Source organism: Pan paniscus, chromosome 1 (genome assembly GCF_029289425.2).
Source record: "Pan paniscus chromosome 1, NHGRI_mPanPan1-v2.0_pri, whole genome shotgun sequence".
Taxonomy (NCBI): domain Eukaryota; kingdom Metazoa; phylum Chordata; class Mammalia; order Primates; family Hominidae; genus Pan; species Pan paniscus.
Genome location: NC_073249.2, coordinates 206,097,864 through 206,122,204, shown reverse-complemented (window position 1 = coordinate 206,122,204; position 24,341 = coordinate 206,097,864). Strand labels below are relative to the sequence as shown.

At 38.7% G+C, this 24,341-nt stretch overlaps 1 protein-coding gene across 44 annotated transcripts in view; it reads right to left on the bottom strand.

Annotated features, from left to right (window-relative positions):
- Positions 1-24,341, bottom strand: part of EIF4G3 (eukaryotic translation initiation factor 4 gamma 3) — a 368,231-nt gene that overhangs the window by 196,624 nt on the left and 147,266 nt on the right. For 4 of the 44 annotated variants that reach the window (XM_034957396.3, XM_034957399.3, XM_034957406.3 and 1 more), the window contains one exon: positions 5,463-5,481. The exons of the other annotated variants lie outside the window; for them this stretch is intronic. The gene's annotated coding sequence lies outside the window, so the exon portion shown is untranslated. The remainder of the gene's footprint in view (positions 1-5,462; positions 5,482-24,341) is intronic. 44 annotated transcript variants of the gene reach the window in all.

Here is a 24,341-nt window from a genome sequence, read left to right as displayed (position 1 = left end):
CTCAAACTCCAGGCCTCAAGCAATACTCCCGCCTTGGCTTCCCAAAGCACCTGAACAACTTTTTAATTTTTTTTAAGAGACAGAGTCTTGATATTTGCCCAGGCTGGTCTCAAACTCCTGGGCTCAAAGAGATCCTCTCGCCTCATCCTCTTGAGTAGCTGGGACTACAGGCAAGAGCTTCTTTACCAGCTAGTGCAACACTTTTTAAGTTACCATAAATCTCCTGATAAAAGGACATTAGCAATCCAAAATCTAGGTGTAATCATTTTTCCTTTTTTGTGCATTAAGGCATTTTATTTACAAGTATGTATTATGTTGCTAGAAAAAGAATCCCAGAACTTTCCCTCCTGTGTGTTTCACCTTGCCTCTTCAAGGTCCATGATGCCAGCTAAGGTTGTCAGTACAATGAAACAAAACTGACAGGATGAGAGCAGATTATTCTGCCATTTTTTTTCTAGATCTTTGAGTTGCACATCATATCTCAGGCTGATCACTCCACACTTGTTTAACCTGCCTGTGAGGTTCACAACAATTTTCCCTGCTCTCTGATCATCAATGATTTCAAATTTGCCAATGTAAATTGCCTTATCATGCCTCATCATCATGGTTAGAAACAGGAAAGCATGACCTAGTAAGACTGTGGTGGTTACCTCTCTATTCAGTATTGCTGACGCTCCTGAGAGCATCAACCAGAACATTCATATACACGATTATGGCAGCACAAAAAGATGAAGGAAAGACTAGGTACAATTATTTGAAATTATCAATGCTAAGAGGACCTACAGTGAATTCATCTAGTTCTGAAATGGATAGCCCAAACCACAAACAAAATCAAACATGGATGAGAAAACTTGCTATTGCTATGGTGTGCTTTCCTTGAGGAAGACATCTCAGAGCCACAATTAGCAGTCCACACAGTTAACTGTTATATATTGCTGTAATCTTGCCAAAGCTTACATACCTTAATCCTTTTACATGATCCCATAAAAATCAATAACCAATAAGAACCTTTTATAAAACCTTAGAATAAGTGATAATGTAATACACACGGCTCATTTACCATATATTTTCTGAAGATAAAAACATAAGCTTTTCATTGCAAATCCATGCCAAATGTTATAGACTAATATACTGTGTGCTACTGAATAAAAAAATTGCTTGTAACGTATTTAAAATGAAATGCCACCAAGAACAATGGACATATCCACAAGACTTGGACTGAAATCCTAACAATTGCTACTGAACACTGTTGTTAGTTTGGGCAACTCATTTATCTTTCCCACAAATGTAAAAAGGAACAACACACCTACCTCTCAAGGCAGTTTGTGAAGATTAAATAAGATAAAGTATTCCCAAATCACCTTTATTTATCACTATCCCACATCTATGAATGAGGAAACCAAGGACTGAAAACTTTAAGTATCTTACCTAAGATAACAAAGTAAATAATATATCTAGAAAGTATTAGCATCTGTTGACCATTTAACGTTTAGCTAGGATCACCAATTTTAAAGGAAATACTTGACAGGATTCATCATACGTTCCAAATAACAAAACAAAATTTTTTTTTTTTAATGAGTTATAAAAAACAAAATTAATGGCTTCATATTAGACACAGAGGCTATCCGGCAATCTTTCAACGTGGTAATCTTAATATAGCCATCTCTGTAGCTGACACTAAGGTTCAACATCAGATTGATTTCCTTTCCTACTCTAGTTCTACTAAATCTAGACACTAACCTAAAAATATGGCAGCAAAGTATCTCATGTCTATCAAATAATTAATAAATGGGTCAAACAGGATCTAAAAATAAAGTTTTCTTATCAAGGATTAGTTTCAGCACTGTTTCAGACACAACGTTTATGTGTATGTATCACATCCAAAATCTGAAAGGCTGAAAGTTTGACTATTTTAACTTAAGAAAACACGGGGAATGAATTTCTTATTAATTCCGGCTCCACTGAGATAGGGAAAGTATTTCTTCAACTTCTATTTGAGAATCTGAATATAGTTTTAAAAGAGAGCACCAATTTAATTCTTCATTAAATTTTGAAAAATCAAGTATTCATAAGGTCATTTCTCAGTAATGAGGCTCTTTGATCTTAGGATATATTTTGACACTATTCACATTTAATTTGGTGGTATTCTGAAGCAGGAGTTTCTAGCTGTCAAGATATTAAATATAACAATGAAATATATCACTTACAAAAACATAAAGAAATGTTACCTCTTTCTATACTTCAATTAGAGGAACACTTTGTTCTCTCATAGCTGTCATACTATTGAAATAGAAAGGGAATCCACTGTATTTCATTGAAGATGCTAAAAATATACATGACAACCTTATTTGACTTCACTCAAAATTTTAACAACATTTTCAACACTCAAGCCAAATAAGGGAACATAGAGCCAACTGAAAATGCAAATGTGAATTGGCATTCAAAGATAAAGTTCTTTTGTTCAGAAAGAACACCCTTCCTGATCACAGATATTGCTGGGGCTCTGTCAACAATGTTCCCAATGTGCCTTTTTCCAGATTATATCATTGCTCTGAAAGTGATTACTAAAAAAACAAAGAATTATTTTCTATATAGGCTTTCTACTCTAAACAGACTTAAAAAATAAAAATCTAGTACTTCTTTTTATATTTATATTGCACATATGCCAAGAGCTAATTCAGACTCTGTACACAAGTACTTTCATCAAATGGAAAGCACAATCTCTAATGCAGCCACATATGCAAGTAATTGTTCTGTCACAATGTATGCCATTATACCATTAGCAATATGGAATGCTTAACGGTGGCACATGACAAAGAAATTTTGCCAATAGATCATTCAACGATCGTTCAGAGCATTTTTCCATTCTCTGTGGATGCCTTTAGAAACTTCTTAGGAACAGTATGACTTGTTACCTATCATTGCTGTAAGCAGTGCAACTGTAAAAGATGCCTCTACTCTTTCGATCTCTTCTCTGCATTTAATGACTTATTCTAGAATAATTTCCTTAATTTACTACCATGCTTTGTTGAAAAACAATGCAAAATTTCAGTGGGAACATACTTTGACCATGTTTCATGTCAAATGCACAGAAAACTAGGGACAGATCAATGAAGGATCATTTCAATAATAATCAGAGCATCTGTTTGTACTTTCCCTTTTCGAATAATTTCAAAGTCATCACAAATATTTACTTCTTCAAGGACATATGGGTGAACATACAGAATTTACTCTGCAATCCAGTATACTGTCCAAGTTGATGAGTTACAGACATCTGTTCTCACTTTCATTATTAATTTTATGTTTCAATAAACCTTTTTGAATGCTTTTTATTTGTTGGGGAGATAAGAACACAATAGTGACAGCAAACCAAGCAAATGATGTAAATTAATAATGTTACTGAAGAAAAGCCAATTAGAACAGTCCTTATGGTGTACATATAACCCTTAAATCCCTAATGATGATGTTAAAAACAGTGATTTGGACAGTCAACCACAGGCAGAAATGGTGAATTCCATTATAAGACAAAACAAACACAGCATATCAAGTATAACAAGACTCCAGATGTGATGGTTTTCAAACCATAGACGTGAAAAAATTAATCTGTATTTCCTATTTTCACAATGTAGTACAATGGACATAAGCTAACAAAAATAATTATAACATAAAACATTTATACAGCTTTTACTAGGTTTCAGGTACTATTCTAAGTACTTTACATATAAGTCAGAGATGAAATGCCATTTCTCGTTTTAAGATTCTGCCATCACCTAAACTAAATTCAGCCATAAGATTAAACTCAATATTGTACACACTGTATGTGAACAAACATAAATCTGACTAAAAAACTAAGCTGCCAAATTTTCAAAGAGGTATAAGGTGCCAGGTGTGGTGGCTCACGCCTGTAATCCCAGCACTTTGGGAGATAGAGACAGGCAGATCACCTGAGGTCAGGAGCTCGAGACCAGCCTGGCCAACATGGTGAAACCTCGTCTCTACTAAAAATACAAAAATTAGATGGGTGTGGTGGTGGACACCTGTAATCCCAGCTACTTGGGAGGCTGAGGCAGGAGAATCGCTTGAACTCGGGAGGCGGAGGTTGCAGTGAAACAAGATCGCACCACTGCAATCCAACCTAGATGATAAAAGCGAAACTTCATCTCAAAACAAAAAACTGTAAGGTAATACCAACCACATTTTAAATATGCTTATCCCTTTGATTCTATGATTCCACTTCAGGGAACTCACTATGTGAATATATTCACAATGGGCCCCTCCTTAAAAAAAAAAAAAAACACTCAAAAACAAAAAAACTGGAAATATTCTAAATGTCTATATATAAAAAAGGTGAGATTATGTACTTAGTCACTGAGAGAATTTAGAATAATCTTTAGAATGAATCAAGTCAACATACATCATGGAAAGATGTCCATAATAATATTAAGTGACAAAAGCAAATTGTAGAATTTTTAAGTATAAAAAGACTCTGTCTTAACTTTAAAAACTATATATATGCACATAGTACACACAACAACCAAGGAAGATAAATGTCTTAAGAAAATATGTAGCAAATTTTAAATTGACTACTTCAGAGACGATTATAAAGAGTGTACAGGATACAACTTATAGGTTTTATTTCATATACTTCTGTATTATGTTTTTACTTTCCAATGATCAGTAGGATTATTTTATAATAAAAATTTAATAAAGAAAACCTCTGTCCTCCAGCTTCTCCTGCATGAAATACAAATATGCCAAGCAAGCTGGGTGCAGTGGCTCATGCCTGTAATCCCACTTTGGGAGGCCAAGGCCGGAGGATCACTTGACCCCAGGCTGTAGTGAGCTGTAATTGTGCCACTGTACTTCAGCCTGGGCGACAGAGTGAGAACCTGTCTCAAACAAACAAACAAAATACAAAGCAAACCAGAATATCCAGTAGGAAGTCTGCTATTTTATAGAGTTCTAAATAATTTTTGATAATAAAAATTAAATCAACAGCATTAGCAGAAATCTAGCACAAAGAAAACACCGTGCTGTGGGCTATGTGCGTAAATAAGGCCTAAGATAGATGACTGTTTCACTTATTTTAATCTTTTTTTTTTTTTCTTTGAGACGGAGTCTCACTCTGTCACCCAGACTGGAGTGCAATGGCATAATCTTGGCTCACTGCAACCTCCCCCTCCTGGGTCCAAGCAACTCTCCTGCCTCAGTCTCCCGAGTAGCTGGGATTACAGATGCATGCCACCACGCCTGGCTAATTTTTTTATATTTTTAGTACAGATGGGGGTTCATCATGTTGGTCAGGCTGGTCTCAAACTCCTGACCTCAGGTGATCCACCGGGCTCAGCCTCCCAAAGTGCTGGGATTATAGGCATGAGCCACTGCGCCCTGGCTACTTATTTTAATCTTTAAGAAATTTATTCTTAAATCAATAAAGAGATATAGATGTAAGAAGCACTTACTCAGCCACAGTGTATAATCCTTTGCAGTCATTAAAAAAGATACAGAAGAACATTTAATGACATGGAATGAGTAATACAGAGAATGTTGAAATAATCCCACATATATGCAGAATGTATTAGAAACATTTCAAATTAATAGAAAAATACCAACATTAATAAATTGTGTTGAGAAAACTAAATATTCATTTAGAAGAAAGGTGGTTAACCATCCTCAACTCATATACCAAAAGAAATTCCAGATTGATTACAATGTTGGAATGTAAAATTTGAAATTGTAAAGGGGCTAGATGCAAATCTATCTCTATCATCTTAGAGCTGGTAAAGACTTAAAATCTTAAAATCTGAATAAGACTACATAGCTATACCAATAAGTTTTAAAATAGGCTATTCCTATTAATTTATACAAGTTCTTAATTTTGCTTTAAAATTTCTCTTTATAAACTTCTCTTTATGCATATATAAGTGTGTTTATTCATTTTTCTTCTTTTTTCCTTGGAGACAGGGTCTCGCTCTGTCACCTACGCTAAAGTGCAGTGCTACCAACACAGCTCACTGCAGCCTCAGCCTCTTGGGCTCAAGCCATCTTCCTGCCTCAGCCTCCAAGTAGCTAGGACTATAGGCACATACCACAATGCCTAATTTTTGAATTTTTCGTGGAGATAGGGTCTTGCCAATGTTGCCCAGTCTGGTCTCGAATTCCTGGCTTCTAGCAATCCTCCTGCCTCAGCCTCCCAAAGTGTTGGGATTATAGGGGTGAGCCACCACATCCAGCCCCGTTCATTCTCATTAGTAGATATTATAGGGTACAAATTAATCGAGAGAAACTCGTTCACCTAACAAATGTTTGACACTTAAATCTGGCCAGAGAAAAAAAAATAGCACCTTAAAGTCCAGACCAAGTACCTTCAACCTCTTGAGAACTGTCTTCTTCTTCTTTTTTTGGGGGGTGCTGGGGGGGTAGTGGGGGGACGGAGTTTTGCTCTGTCGCCCAGGCTGGAGTGCAGTGGCACAATCTCGGCTCACTGCAACCTCCACCTCCCGGGTTCAAGGGATTCTTCTGCCTCAGCCTCCCAAGTAGCTGGGACTACAGGTGCGCGACACCACACCCCGCTAATTTTTCTATTTTTAGTAGAGACGGGGTTTCACCATATTGGCAAGGCTGGTCTCAAACTCCTGACCTTGTGATCTGCCCTCCTCGGCCTCCCAAAGTGCTGGGATTACAGACGTGAGCCACCCCACCCAGCTGAAAACTGTCTTCTTAAGTGCTACACAACCAATGCAAATAGAACTTTCTGTGATAATTATAAATGTTCCATATTTACTCTCTCTAAAATGGTAGCTATTAGCCACATGTGGCTACTGAACACTTGAAATGTGACTGATGAAACTGAAAAAATAAATGTTTATTTAAATGAATTTTATTCAATTTAAATTTTGTGGTAGAAAACATGTAACAAGGCCTGGCACGGTGGCTCACACCTGTAATCCCAGCACTTTGGGAAGTTAAGGCAGGCGGATCACGAGGTCTAGGAGTTCGAGACCAGCCTGGCCAATATACAAAAATTAGTCAGGCATGGTGGCTTGCGCCCATAGTCCCTGCTACTCGGGAGGCTGAGGCAGAAGAATCAGTTGAACCCAGGAGGCGAAGGTTGCAGTAAGCTGAGACAGTGCCACTGCACTCCAGTCTGGGTGACAGAGCAAGACTCTGTCTCAAAAAAAAAAAAAAAAGAAAAAGAAAGAAAAAGAAAAGAAAAAAGAAAACATGTAACAAAATTTACTATCTTAACCACTAAGTATACAGTACTGTTAACTATATGCACATAGTACAACAGATGTCTAGAACTTTTTCTTCTTGCAAAAAACAAACTCTATAACCACTGATTTCCATTTAAATTGTATTTATATACATTTTAATCCTTAGAATGTAAATAGCCACATACATAGCCCATGGCTAACATACTGCACAGCACAGGTATAGAAAACTGTTAATTCCCATGTTTTGCTTTTATGAGTTCTATATTTTATATCACTCTAAACTTCTGCAACTCTACTTTCATAGAAGTACAATAATATCCAACAAACAAGACCACAATATAAAACGCTGGAGACAGTGGCAGAGACCTATCACTGAATTTCCTACACAGTCTTAAGCATAGCACTTGTTTTCCTCAGCTAATAAAGACTGAAGCTTTAAGCTACTGATTATCAAAGTGTGGTCCACAGAGTCCTGGGCATCTCTGTAATGCTATTAAAGCAGGTGTGGGAGGTGAAATATTTTCGTAATATAAATACTAAGACGTCACAGGCCTGTGCTGATATTTTCAACAATGATAGAAAAGCAAGGTGGATGTAGCTACTAGTAAATCTTAAATATATACTCAGGAAATCTGAGATTTCACTAAGTAAATCTTATATATACTTAGTGAAAACCAAGGCAATGATAGTCATTGTATTCTTCATCCCTAAGCCTTCACGACAAATTAAACTTTTTTTAAAAAAAAAGGAAAGAAAAAAAAAAGCCAGTACTTAAGAATGTCACTTCTTTATTTAACTTTTCAATTTTTCTTATTCTACAGGTAATTGACAAAAGAATGTCACTTCTGTAACAGAATGTATCACTTTTTAAGTTGAAATAATTATAGATTTACACGGAATTTGAGAAATAAAACAGAGCTCCCATATACTCTTCATCTAGTTTCCCTAATGGTAATATCTAACTACAGTACAGTACAACAGCCAGAAAAACCACATTGATACAATCCATCAACCTTATTCAGATTTCCTGAGTTTTACTACAGATGCATGCACATCTGTGTGTATATTTAGTTCTATGCAATTTTATCACATGTATAAATTCATATAACCACCATTACAGTCAAAATACAAAATATTCCTTGACAAGGATCTGTGGTATTACCCTACCCTATTAATAGCCACAAATATCTTCCTTCTTGCCTCACTCCTCTCCCTTGACAATCACAAATTTATCCTCCATCTCTATAATTTGGTCATTTAAAGAATGTTATATAAATAAAACAGTATACTAACAAAATTTAGCATGTCTTTTTAGTATACTGTATTGATCAAGTGAGAAGACATAAAACAGTTCTGAGGTAAATTAGTAGTACTAAGGAAAAGCACTTGTACCACCATTAGAGTTATAAACTGAACTAGCCACTTTTTCTTGCAATGCCATTTTACTTGAAAGAAGGATAAACTATGCTTATACACATGGGTATGTGGCAGACATTTTTATTAGTAGATACAATGCACATAGGATTGAGAAGCCCAAAGAGTTCTATTTAAGAGTATAAAGGGATCCTGAAGTATAAAAGTTTGAGAACACTGGCCTATATTGATATTAGAACTAAAAGTTTTCCTCCTTTACCTCTTGCTATTTAATTATTAAACATTTACATTATCCATCCTTAAGTTTTTGTCTTAAAAAAAAATCCAACATTCTCATTCCTAAGGGTTTCGGGACAGTCGTTTACTATTCCATATTTCCACAGGTATGGCACATTATTTTATTGTGACCCTAAAATGGTTTTCCATTCACATTGCTTAGAGGCACCTGCAACCTCATGAGAAATTTTTTCCCCAAGTCTGTATAATTAGTGCACATTTCAAATCCCACTGCAATAAAATGCTTGAAATAAGAGAAGTAGCAAAAATTCTATTGATGCATATCTGCTTCATAAAGCAGGACACTTTTTGCTTCAAAAACATGTGTATCTGCTTCAAAAACACAGGACATCACCAAGATAACAGACTACGATGATCCAGGTCCACATCACCCGATGAAAACACCAAGTGAACAACATACCGACCAAAGTACCTTTGTAAAAACTCAAGAACCCGGTAAGAACCTGGAGAACTGGAGAACAGAAGCCAATAGGATTCACAAAGAATAAACTTTTGTGACTGAACAACCAAGCTCCCTGTCCAGGCTAACAAAAAGTAGGGAGGAAGATGGCGGATAGGAGACAAGATTAACGTGCAGCTCCCACTTGGATGGACAGAACAACATGTGGAGATTCACACCATGGACTTTTGCGCCAAGAACCACCACAGGAACATATCGGGAAAACAGAAAGAATCCACAAATCCTCTAAAAGAAGTGGCACGCTGCTGTAAATTCCACAAGACAGGTGAGAAACCGTGAGTTCCCCAAGTGTAAAAGCAGGAAAGCCTGCCTCCGAACACACATTCCCACTGAAAAAACTGAAAATCCACATTACAGGAGAAGGATTTAACCTTACCTAGAACTAAAGCAGATTTAGTGAGGAATATGAAAGTAGAAGCAGTAGTAAGAAGAGCTTTGTAAGCACTCACATTCTCCAGCTAGAGTCCAGGGAAGCTATCCCTGACTATGTCTCAGAGGGGCCCTCAGGGAAGGAAGGCGGCAGAATCTGGGAGGGGTCACAGTGTGAAAGAAGCTGCCAACTCAACTGTGTAATAATTTCAACCAGACGCAAACTCTCTCAAGCAGGTAAGAATCTGCAGCAGCCAACTAAATGCCCCATCGAGAAAAAGCCACACTCAAAACAATATAGGAAATTTTTTAAAATATTAAAATAAAGAACAATAATTTGTAAGGCAGCCACAGAAAAAATTTTTTTAATGTATATATGTATGTATATTTAGAGGTCGCCCTTGCTCCAATCCCTCCTCATTGAGGCCAAGTTGGGAGGAATCCACCTAATTCTAAGATGCTCCATCATGACAGAAGGAAAAGAGTGGAACTTGTTTGCATCGTTCTGGCTTGTCTGGGGGGAGCTGCTCATGGGACTGATTACTGTTTCACCTGATGCAAAGTTCGGATAGGAAGAGTGGCTTAGTTGAGAGCTACAGGGATGTCACCGATCTGCCAGTGCTAGAGGGACAAAAGACAAAGGGCAGAGGAACACAACAGAACATCTAACATGCCACTCTTAGATCAAGGCAGCTAAAAGCACTGATACATCCCAGGAATCTGGGGAAAAGTGTTCACATAGGCCCAGTGAATATACAAACACAGAAAAGGTCAACAAGACCTTAAGCCTTCACACCAGGCTGATACTCCTGATGTTACCCATCATGGAATCAGTCCACAAAGATTAGAACAGCTGGCTATTTAAGTGCTCAACTTTGAACAAATATCATAAAGTATAGAAATAGGCTGGGCACAGTAGCTCATACCTGTAATCCCAGCACTTTGGGAGGCTGAGGTGGGTGGATCACCTGAGATCAGGAGTTCAAGACCAGCCTGGCCTACATGGTGAAACTCCGTCTCTACTACAAATATAAAAATTAGCTGGGCATGGTGGTGGGTGCCTATAATCCCAGCTACTTGGGAGCTGAGGCAAGAGAATTGCTTGAACCTGGGAGGTGGAGGCTGCAGTGAGCCGAGATCATGCCACTGCACTCCAGCCTGGGTGACAAAGCGAGACTCCATCTCAAAACAAAACAAGTTGTTGTTGTTCTGAGAGAATTATCACCGGTGGAGGCGCTGGCATAATTCAGCTGTTTTCAAGGATGTTGTGATTGTGGTTGTCTGGCCCAGTTCAAAAGTTAAAGACAAGTTCCTGGGGTATTTGGTTTTTATTTCTTTTTAACTCTTATTTTAGGTTCAGGAGTGCATGTACAGCTTTGTTAAACAGGTAAATTGTGTGTCACAGGGGTTGCGTGTACAGATATTTTGTCACTCGGGTAATAAGCACAGTATTTGGTAGGCAATTTTTTGATTCTCACCCTCCTCCCACCATCCATCGTCAAGTAGGCCCCAAGGTCTGTTGTTCCTTTCTTTGCATCCATGTGTACTCAGTGTTTAGCTCCCACTTGTAAGCGACAAGATGCAGTATTTCGTTTTCAGTTCCTGTGTTAGTTCAGTTACGATAATGGCTTTCAGCTCCAGACAAACAACTTTTTTTTTTTTTTGGTATGGAGTCCTATGCTGTCACCCTGGCTGGAGTGCAGTGGCACAATCTTGGCTCACTGCAACCTCTGTCCCCTGGGTTCAAGCAATTCTCCTGCCCCAGCCTCCCTAGTAGCTGGGATAACAGGCATGCACTACCACACCTGGCTACTTTTAGTATTTTTAGTAGAGACGGGGTTTTTGCCATGTTGGCCAGGCTGGTCTTAAACTCCTGATCTCAAGTGATCTGCCTGCCTTGGCCTCCCAAAGTGCTGGGATTATAGGCGTGAGCCACCATGCCCAGCCTCTAGACAAAGACTTTTAAACTGTCCTAAATACACTCAATAAGCTAAAGAAAGGTGGGGGGGGGGGGGGGAGGAGAGACCTAAATGAAATCAGAAAAAAGATACATAAATAGAGAATATCAACAAAGAGATAGAAATAGTTTTTAAAAAAAGGAGGGGGGGAAGAAAAGAAACAAATTCTGGAGCTGAAAAAATAACTGAATTGAAAAATTCACTAGAAGAGTACAAAAGCAGTCTCTAATAACAGAACAAAGAATTAGTGAACTTAATGAAAAGTTATTTGAAATAATCCAGTCTGAGAAGCAAAAATTAAAAAGAATAAAGAAAAGGTAACAGAACCGAAGGGACTTATGGGACACCATCAAGCAAATCAATATTCACATTACAGAAGAAGAGAGAGGAAAAGGAACAGAAAGATTATTTCAAAAAAAATAATGGGGGAAAACTTCCCACATTTGAAGACATGGATATATGATAGCAAGATACTCAATGAACCCCACGTAGGAAAAAAAACCAAAGAGACCCACATGGAAACACATATTCAAAATGTCAAAAGTAAAAGACAGGCTAGGTACAGTGGCTCATGCTTGTAATTGCACCACTTTGGAGGGATCAAGACAGGAGTTCAAGAACAGCCTGGGGAACACAGCAAGAACCTGTCTATACAAAAAACAAATTTTTAAGGTAAAAAACAATGGAAAAGAATATCGAGAGCAGCAAGATCAAACTGAATCATGACAAGCAAGGGATCCTCAATAAGATTATCAGCAGAAACTTGCAGACCAGAAGGTAGTAGAATGACATTATTCAACATGCTGAAAGGAAAGAAAAAAAAAAAAAAACCCTATCACATGAGAATTCTATATCCAGCAAAACTTTAATTCAAAAATGAGGGAAGAATTAAGACATTCCCAAATTTTAAATTAATGAAATTAATAAGCTGAGAAAGTTCATTACCATAAGACATGCCCTACAAGAAATGACCAAAGATTCTTTAAATTGAGAAGAAAGGGAACTAGACAGTAACTAAAAACCGTATGAAAATATAAAGTTCTCCAGCAAAGATAAATACACAGACAAATATATAAGCCTCTATTATTAAAATTTTGGTTCATAAGTCTAGTTTTTATTCTTTTACAGGATTTTAACAGACAAAAGCATAAAAATCTAAGGGCACACACTATATAAAGATGTGATTTGTGACATCAATAACAAAGTTGGAGAGGCCTGAAGTGAAAAGAAGTACGGTTTTTGTAACCAACTGATGTTAAATTATTATCACCTTAAAATACATATTTATAACTTCATGATTTTACATGAAATCCCTCTGATAATCATCCCAAACAAATTCTGTAGACTACACATAAAATGAAACAAAAAGAGAATCAAAATGTGTCACTACAAAAACTCAACTAAGCACAACAAAAGGCAGTAAGGGAGGAAATGAGGCAGACTCTTAAAAAAGATATTTGTGGCCAGGTGTAGTGGCTCATACCTGTAATCCCAACATTTTGAGAGGCGGAGGTGGAAGGATTACTTGAGCCCAGGAATTGGAGACCAACTTGGTCAACACTGTGAGACTCAACTCTACCAAAAATAAATAATTAGTTGGGTGTGGTGATGTACTCCTGTAGTCTCAGCTACTCCAGAGGCTGAAGGTCAAGGCTACAGTGAGCCATGATCGCGTCACTGCACTCCAGCATGGGTGACAGTATGAGACCCTGTCTTAAAAAAAAACAATAAAAGGACGGGCACGGTGGCTCATGCCTGTAATCCCAGCACTCTGGGAGCCCGAGATAGGTGGTCAAGAGTTCAAGACCTGAGGTCAGGAGTTCAAGACCAGCCTGACCAATATGGTGAAACTCCATCTCTACTAAAAAATATAAAAATTAGCTGGGCATGGTGGTGTGCACCTGTAGTCCTAGCTACTCGGGGGCCTGAGACAGGAGAATCACTTGAACCCAGGAGGCGGAGGTTGCAGTGAGCCGAGATCACGCCACTGCACTCCAGCCTGGGTGACAGAGCGAGACTCTGTCTCATTTAAAAAACAAAACAAAACGAAACAAAACAATAAATATTTCCACACCCATGTTCATATCAGCATTATTCACAATAGCTAGAAAGGTAGGAGCAGCCCAAGTGTTCACTGACAGATGAATGGACAAGCAAAATGTGGCACATACATACAAAAAAATATTATTCATCCTTTAAAAAGAAGCGAGTTCTCACACATTACAACATGGATGAGCTTTGAGGACATTATTCTAAATGAAATAAGCCAGTCACAAGAAAACAAATACTGTTTGATTCCACTTCTATGAGGTACCGACACTATGGCAAATCACAGAGAAAGAAAATAAAATTGTGGTTGGCAAGCGATGGGGAGAGGAGATAATGGGGAGTTAGAAGTTTAGTGTCCTTGGCTGGGCGCGGTGGCTCACGCCTGTAATCCCAGCACTTTGGGAGGCCAAGGTGGGTGGATCACGAGGTCAAGAGATCAAGACCATCCTGGCCAACATGGCGAAACTCCGTCTCTACTAAAAATGCAAAAAATTAGCTGGGCGTGGTGGCAGGCGCCTGTAGTCCCAGCTACTCGGGAGGCTGAGGCAGGAGAATGGCGTGAACCCAGGAGGTGGAGCTTGCAGTGAGCCAAGATCGTGCCACTGCACTCCAGCCTGGATGACAGAGCGAGACTCCATCTCAAAAAGAAAAAAAAAAGAAGAAGAAGTTTAGTGTCCTTAATCCAAATGCTCCAAAATCTGTAAATTTGTGAGAGTTGGCATGAAATAAAAAAATTTAAAAAGCTCATTGGAGCACTTGAGATTTTCAGACTAGGAATGCTGAACCTGTAAATAATGTAATTCTCCAAAATTCAGAAAAATCTGAAATCCAAAACTCTTCTGGTCCCAAGCATTCTGGATAAGGGACACTAGATCTGTATTTAATGGACAAAAAGTTTCAGTTTTGCAAGATGAAAAGAGGTATGAAGATACATAGTGTTGACAATTACATATTTTTTTTTCCTTGAGACAAGGTCTCACTCTCTTACCCAGGCTGGAGTGCAGTGGCATAATCATAGCTCACCACAGCCTTGATCTCCCAGGCTCAAGCGATCCTCCCACCTCTGCCTCCCAAGTAGTTGTGACTACAGGCATGTGCCACCATGCCCAGTAATTTAAAAAAAAAAAAAAATCTTTTATAGAGACACGTTCTTGCTATGTCACCCAGGCTGGTCTCAAATTCCTGGGCTCAATCAATGCCCCTGTACTGACATCCCTAAATACTGGGATTACAGGTATGGGCCAATGTGCCCAGTCAAATGTAAATGTTCTTAATACCACGGAACTATAAACTTAAAAATGGTTAAGGTGGGCCGGGCACAGTGGCTCATGCTTGTAATCCTAGCACTTTGGGAGGCCGAGGCGGGCGGATCACAAGGTCAGTAGTTCGAGACCAGCCTGGCCAACACAGTCTCTACTAAAAATACAGGGCATGGTGGTGGACGCCTGTAATCCCAGCTACTCGGGAGGTTGAGGCAGGAGAATCGCTTGAACCCAGGAGGTGGAGGTTGCAGTGAGCTGAGATCACTCCACTGCACTCCAGCCTGGGCAACAGAGCTAGACTCCTTCTCTTAAAAAAAAAAAAAAATTAAGGTGGTACTATGGTTGAATACTGACCCCTCCAAATCTCATACTGAAATGTGACCCCCAATGTTGGAGCTGGAGTCTAATGGGAAGTGTTTGGATTAAGGGAGTTGATCTCTCATGAATGAGTTGCTGCCATCCTTGCTGGAGTGAGTTCTCACTTAGTTCCCTTAAGAACTGGTTATTTAGAAGAGCCTGTCACCTGGTTCTCTCATCATGTGATCTCTGAACACACCCCCCCCTCACCTTTTGCCATGAGTAGAAGCTTCCTGAGGCCCTTATCTGAAGCAGGTGTTGGTCTGGCAATATGCTTCTTGTATAGCCTACAGAACCATAAGACTAATAAAGCTCTTTTTTTTTTTTACCCCCAAATAATCCAGACTTAGGTATTCCATTATAGCAAATGATCTCAGAAAGATGGTAAATTTTGTGTATTTTACCACAACTGAAAAAAAGTTTTTTTAAGAGAACAGGTCTCACTCTGTTGCCCAGGGTGGAGTACAGTGGCACAATCATAGCTCACTGCAGCCTAGAACTCCTGGGTTTAAGTGATCTTCCCCTGCCTCAGGCTCGCAAGTAGCTGGGACTAGAGGCACGAGTCACCACATCCAGATAAAAACACTTTTAAAGTAGTCAAAACAACAATATTACTCTAGCACAAAAGCTTGATATCAAACAAGTTTGTTTCAAGAGCACTTATTCAATTTCACTAATTGGTTGTCAGACGAATACATATTTGCACGTATATTTGTAAATGCTTGTTTCTTGTTGAATTGTAAACAATACTTGACAAAGTAGAGCTGTTTAAACAATGAAAACTTGATATGGTAGTATATTCCACATGAAACTCATAAATGGTTTTATATAGCTGGTTGGACAGCTATATAAAACCATCCAACACAGATCTTAAAATCAACATTTAATAGTCTGCACAAAACATGATGCCTTTTTTATGTTTCAGTGAATGAAAAATAAAAATTTTTATCTTTTATTATCGAGGGAGAGTAAGAAAGTCCCAAACAGAATACATATTTTCTCATCTCATAGAGCAAGAGAAGTTATTTAAAAACAACATGCCATGGGAGGCCAAGGCAGACGGATCACAAGGTCAAGAGATCGAGACCATCCTGACCAACATGGTGAAACCCTGTCTCTACTAAAAATACAAAAAATTAGCTGGGCGTGGTGGCACATGCCTGTAGTCCCAGCAACTAGGGAGGCTGAGGCAGGAGAATCGCTTGAACCCAGGAGGCGGAGCTTGCAGTGAGCCGAGACTGCACCACTGCACTCCAGCCTGGCGACAGAGCAAGACGCCGTCTCAAAACAAAACAAAACAAAATGCCCCCATGAACATAATCAAGAAACACTATAAATAATTAAATAAAACAAGAAAATAATTCCTCTACTACAGGAAAACATTGGCTCTTCATGTCAATGAGGGTTCTGTTACTATTGCAACTGCCAATCTGACAGGAATTGAGGAACCACTTTTTCCTTCTTCAAATCTAACATCATCCCATGTGGAATAGTTGCGTCCACTTAACAACATTTTCTTACTTATTCTTTGCAATGTGCCAAAACACTATGCTGAACTCAGGCTTTGAGGCCCAGACAACCATCAGAAATGACCAATTTGCGGAGCCAGGCACAGTGATCATATCTGTAATCTTAGCACTTTGGGAGGCGGAGGTGAGAAGATTGCTTGAGCTTAAAAGTTCAAGACCAGCCTGAGTAACACAGCAAGACTCCGTCTCTACAAAAAAAATTTAAAAATTACCCAGGCATGGTGGTGCATGCCTGTGGTCTGAGCTACTTGCAAGGCTGAGGTGGAAGAACTGCTTCAGCCTAGGAGGAGGAGGTTGCAGTGAGCCAAGATCATGTCACTGCACTCCAGCCTGGGCAACAAAGTGAGACCCTGTCTCAAAAATAAATAAATAAATGAATAAATAAAGAAGAATACCATTTATCTGTTGGGATAAGGGCAGGTATGGGACCATGTATAGCCAGCGCGATTACTGGAATACATTTCAAACGATGTCCAAGTCAGGTCCTATTTACATGCAGTGAATCAGAAGATACATACTTTAATTTTCCATTCTAGGTTAATACAGAATATCTAATAACTATACCAACTAAAACATTTTAAAATATAAATCCCATTAAATATTCAAACAATGGTATAATATTGTAAATAAAAACAAGTCCTGTGATTTTTACTGAAACATGGAGTGAAATAAAAGAGTGTAAGCTTAATGCAGAAACTTTTAAAATCAATTATAAAAAGGGTATGTATTTCCTACTTTATATATAGCATCAACCACTGGGTAGTTCTATTGACTATTAGATTGATCACACATTCCCACTACATAAAGCATTATTGTAAAAAGAATGCTGGCATTTATTTCTTATTTATGTATTTATTTTAATTTTTTTTGAGACAGAGTCTCCCTCTATCAGCCAGGCTGGAGTGCAGTGGTGAGACCTTTGTTCACAGCAACCTTCACCTCTCAGGTTCAAGCCATCCTCATACTTCAGCCTCCCGAATACCTGGGACTATGGGTATGCACCACCACCCCCAGTTAATTTTTGAATTTTTAGTAGACACAGTGTTTTGCCATGTTGGCCAGATTGGTCTCGAACTCCTGACCTCAAGTGATCCGCCCACCTCAGCCCCCCAAAGTGCTGGGATTATAGTCATAAACCACTGTGCCCAGCCTATTTCTTCTTAGTGACTCTAGCTTCCCTTTCCCTTTTGAAATAATCTCTGATTAAAGTTTATATGCTACAAATGCTGCACCTCTGAGAGCAAGAATACTCAAATGTCAAAAAAAATAAACCATAACAACTCACAATTTCTCAGACAATGAGCAGATTATGATTATTATGTAAGCTCAGGCTTCCAAGTGCTCTCTCCTTCAAAGCCAAGCATGTAACAGGTATACAGCATAACAGTAAGCATACTCTGACATACTTAAGATTCTTTCTTTCTTTTTTTTTTCTTTATTTGGAGACAGAGTCTCGCTCTGTCATCCAGGCTGGAGTGCAGGGGTGCAATCTCGGCTCACTGCAACCTCTGCCTCCTGGGTTCAAGCGATTCTCCTACCTCAGCCTTCCAAGTAGCTGGGACTACAGGCGCGCAGGACAATGCCTGGCTAATTTTTGTATTTTTAGTAGAGACAGGATTTCACCATGTTGGGTAGGCTGGTCTCGAACTCCTGAACTCAGGTGATCCACTTGCCTCAGCCTCCCAAAGTGCTGGGATTACAGCCATGAACCACCGTGCCCGGCTCTGACATATTTAAGACTCAATTACAGTACATGGTAGGCACAAACCTTCAGTACAAGATGAATAAATCAAGAAAATCAAAGTAAAACTATTGCTACTATAATTTAATATTAACATAAAATCCAGCAAATACGTAAATTTCTATTTCAAAACAACATTTGCTATAGCCTCACAAAAAGGTTCCTATATGAAAATTTTGGTGCAAAAATACCTCAACGATGGCGCTAAGCACCGAAAATGCATATCTGTCCAAAGTATAATCTAAAATGGTACAGAATTATTTTATGGATAATTTAAAGGCTATCTTCTTTTGCTACCTTTCATTTAAATACCAAAGATTGCACCTTAACAATGTAAGAAATGAAATAGTACTGGCTGACTATATATCCAGTTATTTATAAGGGAAAGCACTCAATGATGGGTGTCCATTATGATTTTTCTATCTGATTATGCTAAATGTAGTACAAAAACCCCACAAGTTATTTTTAGGTCATCACTGAGTTGGTTAAATAAACATTATGTCTGCCTGTGTAATGTGACTCCCGTAGTACTTACTCTGTCGAGAATAAACAGACATCATGCACACTGAATCATATGAGACAGGTTCAGAAAACAGCTGAGTCACCGACCATTAGCCCTTTACTTCCTGTTCACAGTAACGCGGTGGAAATTTCTACCTCACCACAACATCAGGCTTCTTTTCCCATTCCCACTAATAAGTTATACTTTCCCTCAATAACACCAACCAGTTTGTGTTAAAGCTCAATTTAGACATCACATAGTTCTATTATGTTCTAATATTCCCAACCCACACACCAAGTTCCTGACAATACAAAAACAAAGACAAGTAACATTAGGAGGTTAATTAGGTTGGCATGCGTCATCACAATTAGGCTAGGTCTATTTGGAAAAAACCAAGTCTCTCCAGTTGACCTATAGGTGGAAGTATTACAGTATCACCTTACTGTCCATGTAGCTTGTACTTTTTTGATATGGCCAACAGATCCCCTAGGTTTTCTTTCTAAAGCTTCCCTGAATTACATGGTAAATGTTCTTTTACTATGAATAACAAGCTTTAAAGCAAAATCACTTTCAGTTTTCTTTCCTTCGAGGATGCTAATTAGTAGTACCCTCAGTTAAAAACATTAGGCACGCAAAAACTTTTACTCACATTAGAATGAAAAAAACTCTCAAACTATACTTGACTTCAGATGTAGCAATCTAACAAGTTTGTGAGTTTTTCTTTTTTGTTTGCAGTAGCAATTCTAAGTCATGGAAATCAAGTTGAAAAAGACACGATTCCTATGCACAGGGATTTACAATTTACCTAACAACAGTAAAAATGACATAGAAAGTGGTGTAAGGAGTATGAATAATATATCAAGAAGTACAGAGCAGAATGTGATTAATTCTTCCTGGGAGAAGAGTTCCAGGGAGCCTCCAAAGGTGGCAGATCAACAGTGATAGATGGTGAGCTTGTAGTCAGCCATAAAAAGCAGAGGAGATCATGTGTAGGCAAAACAAGGAATATTTTAAACAGAAGCACAAAGACCTGAAAAACTAGGGCACGTCTGCTGAACCATAAACACGTCAGTAATGCCAGAGAATAGAAGTGCATGAGGTAGAGTGAGAGGAGGTGACATCAGAGGATTAGATTAGGGCCAGACTAAAAAGACGGGTCAAGTAAGGACTTCGCCATGAAGGTAATCCTAGGAGATGTTGAACAGGGCAGAAATATCATCCAATTTGTTTAAAAAAGAGAGCCATTACAACAATATGAACTCTTAGTGAAGATACTGGTGTCAAGATATCAAACAGGGATCTATTCCGACAGCCCAGGTACATAGTGATAAGGGCCTGATAACAGCAGTGGATCTCGACAGAAAAAAAAAAGGCAGATTTGGGAGTTAATTCATATATTATAGAAACAGCAGGATTTTCTGAGCACCTAAATATAAGGGGAAGAAAGCCGCTTCTCCAAGGTTTGAGGTTTAGATGGTGAAGAATGCTTACAGAACCCAAAATGATTGGGTCCCAGGCTATCATTGACTTCACTTCACATACCATTACTGTCCAGCCATATTGGCCTTATTTTATTCTCTCAAATATATCAACTTTTTTTTCTCTTAAGGCTTTTGCAATAGTTGTTTTCTCTGCTTTGAATAAAAAAGTGATGAATTCATTTATATTATGGAGAGTTTTAATGTCAAAGAGATCTCTAGGTACAAAAGTCTACAGAGTAATTAGGCATGAAGAGAGCAGAGTCAACCCAGAATGAACTAAGAATCAGCAAACATAACCAACAGTCCTTGCCATGAGAGTGGATGAGATAACCTAAAAACCCAATAACAAAAAATTATCCCCTGTTCATGAACTGGAAGATTTAATATTGTTAATATACCAATACAACCCAAAGTGACTTACAGATTCAATGCAATCTCTATCAAAATCCCAATGGTGTGTTCTACAAAAACAGAAAAACTCCCCATCCTGATATTAATATGTATTCTCAAGGAAGTCTGGATAGCCAAAACAATAGCTGAAAAGAAAAAAGCTGGAGGCCTCACAATTCCAGATTTCAAAATTACAAATCTGCAAAAATGAAAAGTGCAGTACTGGTGTAAAAATAAACCAAAAGTAATTAGAAATGGGAAAAAATGGCCCAGAAATAAACCCACAAATATATGTTCAAACGATTTTTGAAAAGGGTACCAAAACCATTCAATGGGGAAAGGACATTTTCAACAAATGGTTCTGGGAGAAATTAGATATACGTATGCAAAAGAATGAAGTTAGACCCTCACTTAACACCAAATACAAAAACTAAGTCAAAATAGATTAAGACCAAAATGTAAGAGCTAAAAGTAAAAAAATCTGAGAAGAAATCAGAGAGAAAACGCTCTGAAACACTGGATTTGGCAATGAGTTCTTAGATACAATACCAAAGGCAGAAGCAAAAAAAAAAAAAAGTAGACAACTTGGGCATATTAACAATTTAAAATTTTTGTGCATCAAAAGATATTACACCAAGAGAGTCAAGAGGCAACCTACAGAAGAAGAGAAAATATTTGTAAACTGTACACCTGTTAAAAAGTTAATATCCTGGGCTGGGCACCATGGCCTGTTTGTAATCCCAGCACTTTGGGAGGCCAAGGTGGGGAAATCACTTGAGGCCAGGAGTTCGAGACCAACCTGACCATCATGGCAAAACCCTGCCTCTACTAAAAATACAAAAATGAGCCAGGAATGGCAATCCCAGATACTCAGGTGGCTGAGGCACGATAATCATTTAAACCCAGGAGGCGGAGGTTGCAGTGAGCTGAGATCGCACCACTGCACTCCAGCCTGTGTGACAGAGGGAGACACTGTCTCAAAAAAAAAAAAAAAAAAAGTTAATATCCTGAATATATTGAACTCCTAAAACTCAATCACAAAAAAGCAAACAATCAGATTCAGAAATGGGCAAAGGACACGAATAGACATTTCTATTAAAAAGACATACACAAATGGCCAACAAGCCCATGAAAATATGCTAATCCTAAGGAAATACAAATCAATACTATATTGGTATATATCACCTCCTCACACCAAGATGGCTAGTATATATATGTGTACATACACACATACAATTTTTTTTTTTTTTTGAGACAGAGTCTCGCTTTGTCGCCCAGGCTGGAGTGCAGTGGCAAGATCTCAGCTCACTGCAACCTCCACCTCCCGGGTTCAAGTGATTCTCCTGCCTCAGCTTCCCAAGTAGCTGAGACTACAGGTGCGTGCCACCATGCCCAGCACAGTGGCTCGTGCCTGTAATCCCAGCACTTTGGTAGACCAAGGCATGCAGATCACAAGGTCAGGAGTTCGAGACCATCCTGGCTAACCCAGTGAAAGCCTGTGTCTACTAAAAATACAAAAAATTAGCCGGGCATGGTGGCACGGGCCTGTAGTCCCAGATACTTGGGAGGCTGAGGCAGGAGAATCGCTTGAACCCAGGAGGCAGAAGTTGCAGTGAGCCGAGATCGCACCACCGCACTTCAACTTGGGCAACACAGCAAGACTCCATCTCAAAAAAAAGGAAAAGTGTTGTAAAAGATGTGGAGAAAGTGGAACTCTTGCACACTGTTGGTAGGAATGTAAAATAGGTACAGCCATTGTGGAAAACAGTATGGCATTTTCACAAAAAATAGGAATAACCATACAGTTCTGCAATTCCACTTCCAAGTATCCACTCTAAATAAATGAAAACGAGGTCTTAAGGGAGTTCTTTGTACATCCACATTCATATCACTATTATTCATAACTGGTAAAACATGAAAGCCAACCAAGTATGCATCAGCAAATGAATAGATAAGCAGAATATGGTACCATAGATAAAGTGAAACATTAGCCTTAAAAAGAAAGGGAATTCTGACATATCCTACAAAATGGATGGAACTTGAGGAAAATATGCTAAGTGAAATAAGCCAGGCACAAACAACTACTGTATGATAACAGTTATATGATGTAGTTAAAGAATAGCCAAAGCCACAGACAGACAGGAGAATGGCTGTTGCCAGGGTGCAAAGGGAGGGGTCAAAGGGAAGTTATTGTTTAATGGGTATAGACTTTCAGTTTTACAAGATGAAAGAAAAGAGTTATAAAGATGGATTGTGTGATCACTGCATATTATCAATGTATACTTAAAATGTACACTTAAAAATGGGGTTAAGATTTTAAACTTTGTGCTATTTGCATTTTAACACAATTTTTTAAATTGGGAAAAAAAAGAGAAAGGTTCAGAGATAATAAAGTAAGTTGCCCAAGGTCACACATGATGGCTAATTCAAAATGTAAACCTCAAAATGCAGACACCAGTGAAATTATAAAACAAATATCTACTTATACAAAACTCAGGATAATTGTTACCACTAGGGAGAAAGAGGCAGCTGAGATAAAGGAGGAATACAGAGTGGCTTCAAAGATATTGATAATCGACTTAAGGTGAGTGGTGGCTGGTTGTGTTATGATTATCCTTTCAAACCAAACACATTACAATATACTTTTATAAGCTTAAACATGTCATAATAAATTGTAAAACACAGGTGTTTCAACAAACAGTAAGCAGCAGAATTAGACAAGGTGAAGCAGAGCTACTCATGATACATAACTTCACAAGCTATACACAGTGTATGGTCTGTCGAGCTGTTGGTGACCAACCTAGTACTGAAGTAAGCACAGTTCAGGATATGACTGAAAGTCAATTAGTAATTACTAAAAAGATTATCAAGCAGCTAAGTTGTAGCTATATTATACCTAAATAGAGTTTAGACCAGCTGTATTAATAAATCATTAATTTTTTGTTTGAGATACAGTCTTGCTGTTGCCCAAGCGGGAGTTCATGATCACAGCTCATCGTAACCTCTCACTCCTGGATGCCGCAAGTGAATCTCCAGCCTCAGCTTCCCAAAGTGCTGGAATTACTGGCTTGAGCCAATGCACCTGGCCCAAACAAAGTCTCGCTCTGGGGTACAGTGGCGTGATCCCGGCTCACTGCAACCTCCACCCCCTAGGTCCAAGCGATTCTCATGCCTCAGCCTCCCGAGTAGCTGAAACCACAGGTGCACACAACCACACCCAGCTAATGTTTTATATTTTTTAGTAGAGACAAGGTTTCACCACTTTGGCTAGGCTGGTCTTGAACTCCTGGCCTCACGTGATCCGCCTGCCTCAGCCTCCCAAAGTGCTGGAATTACAGGCATGAGCCACCATGCC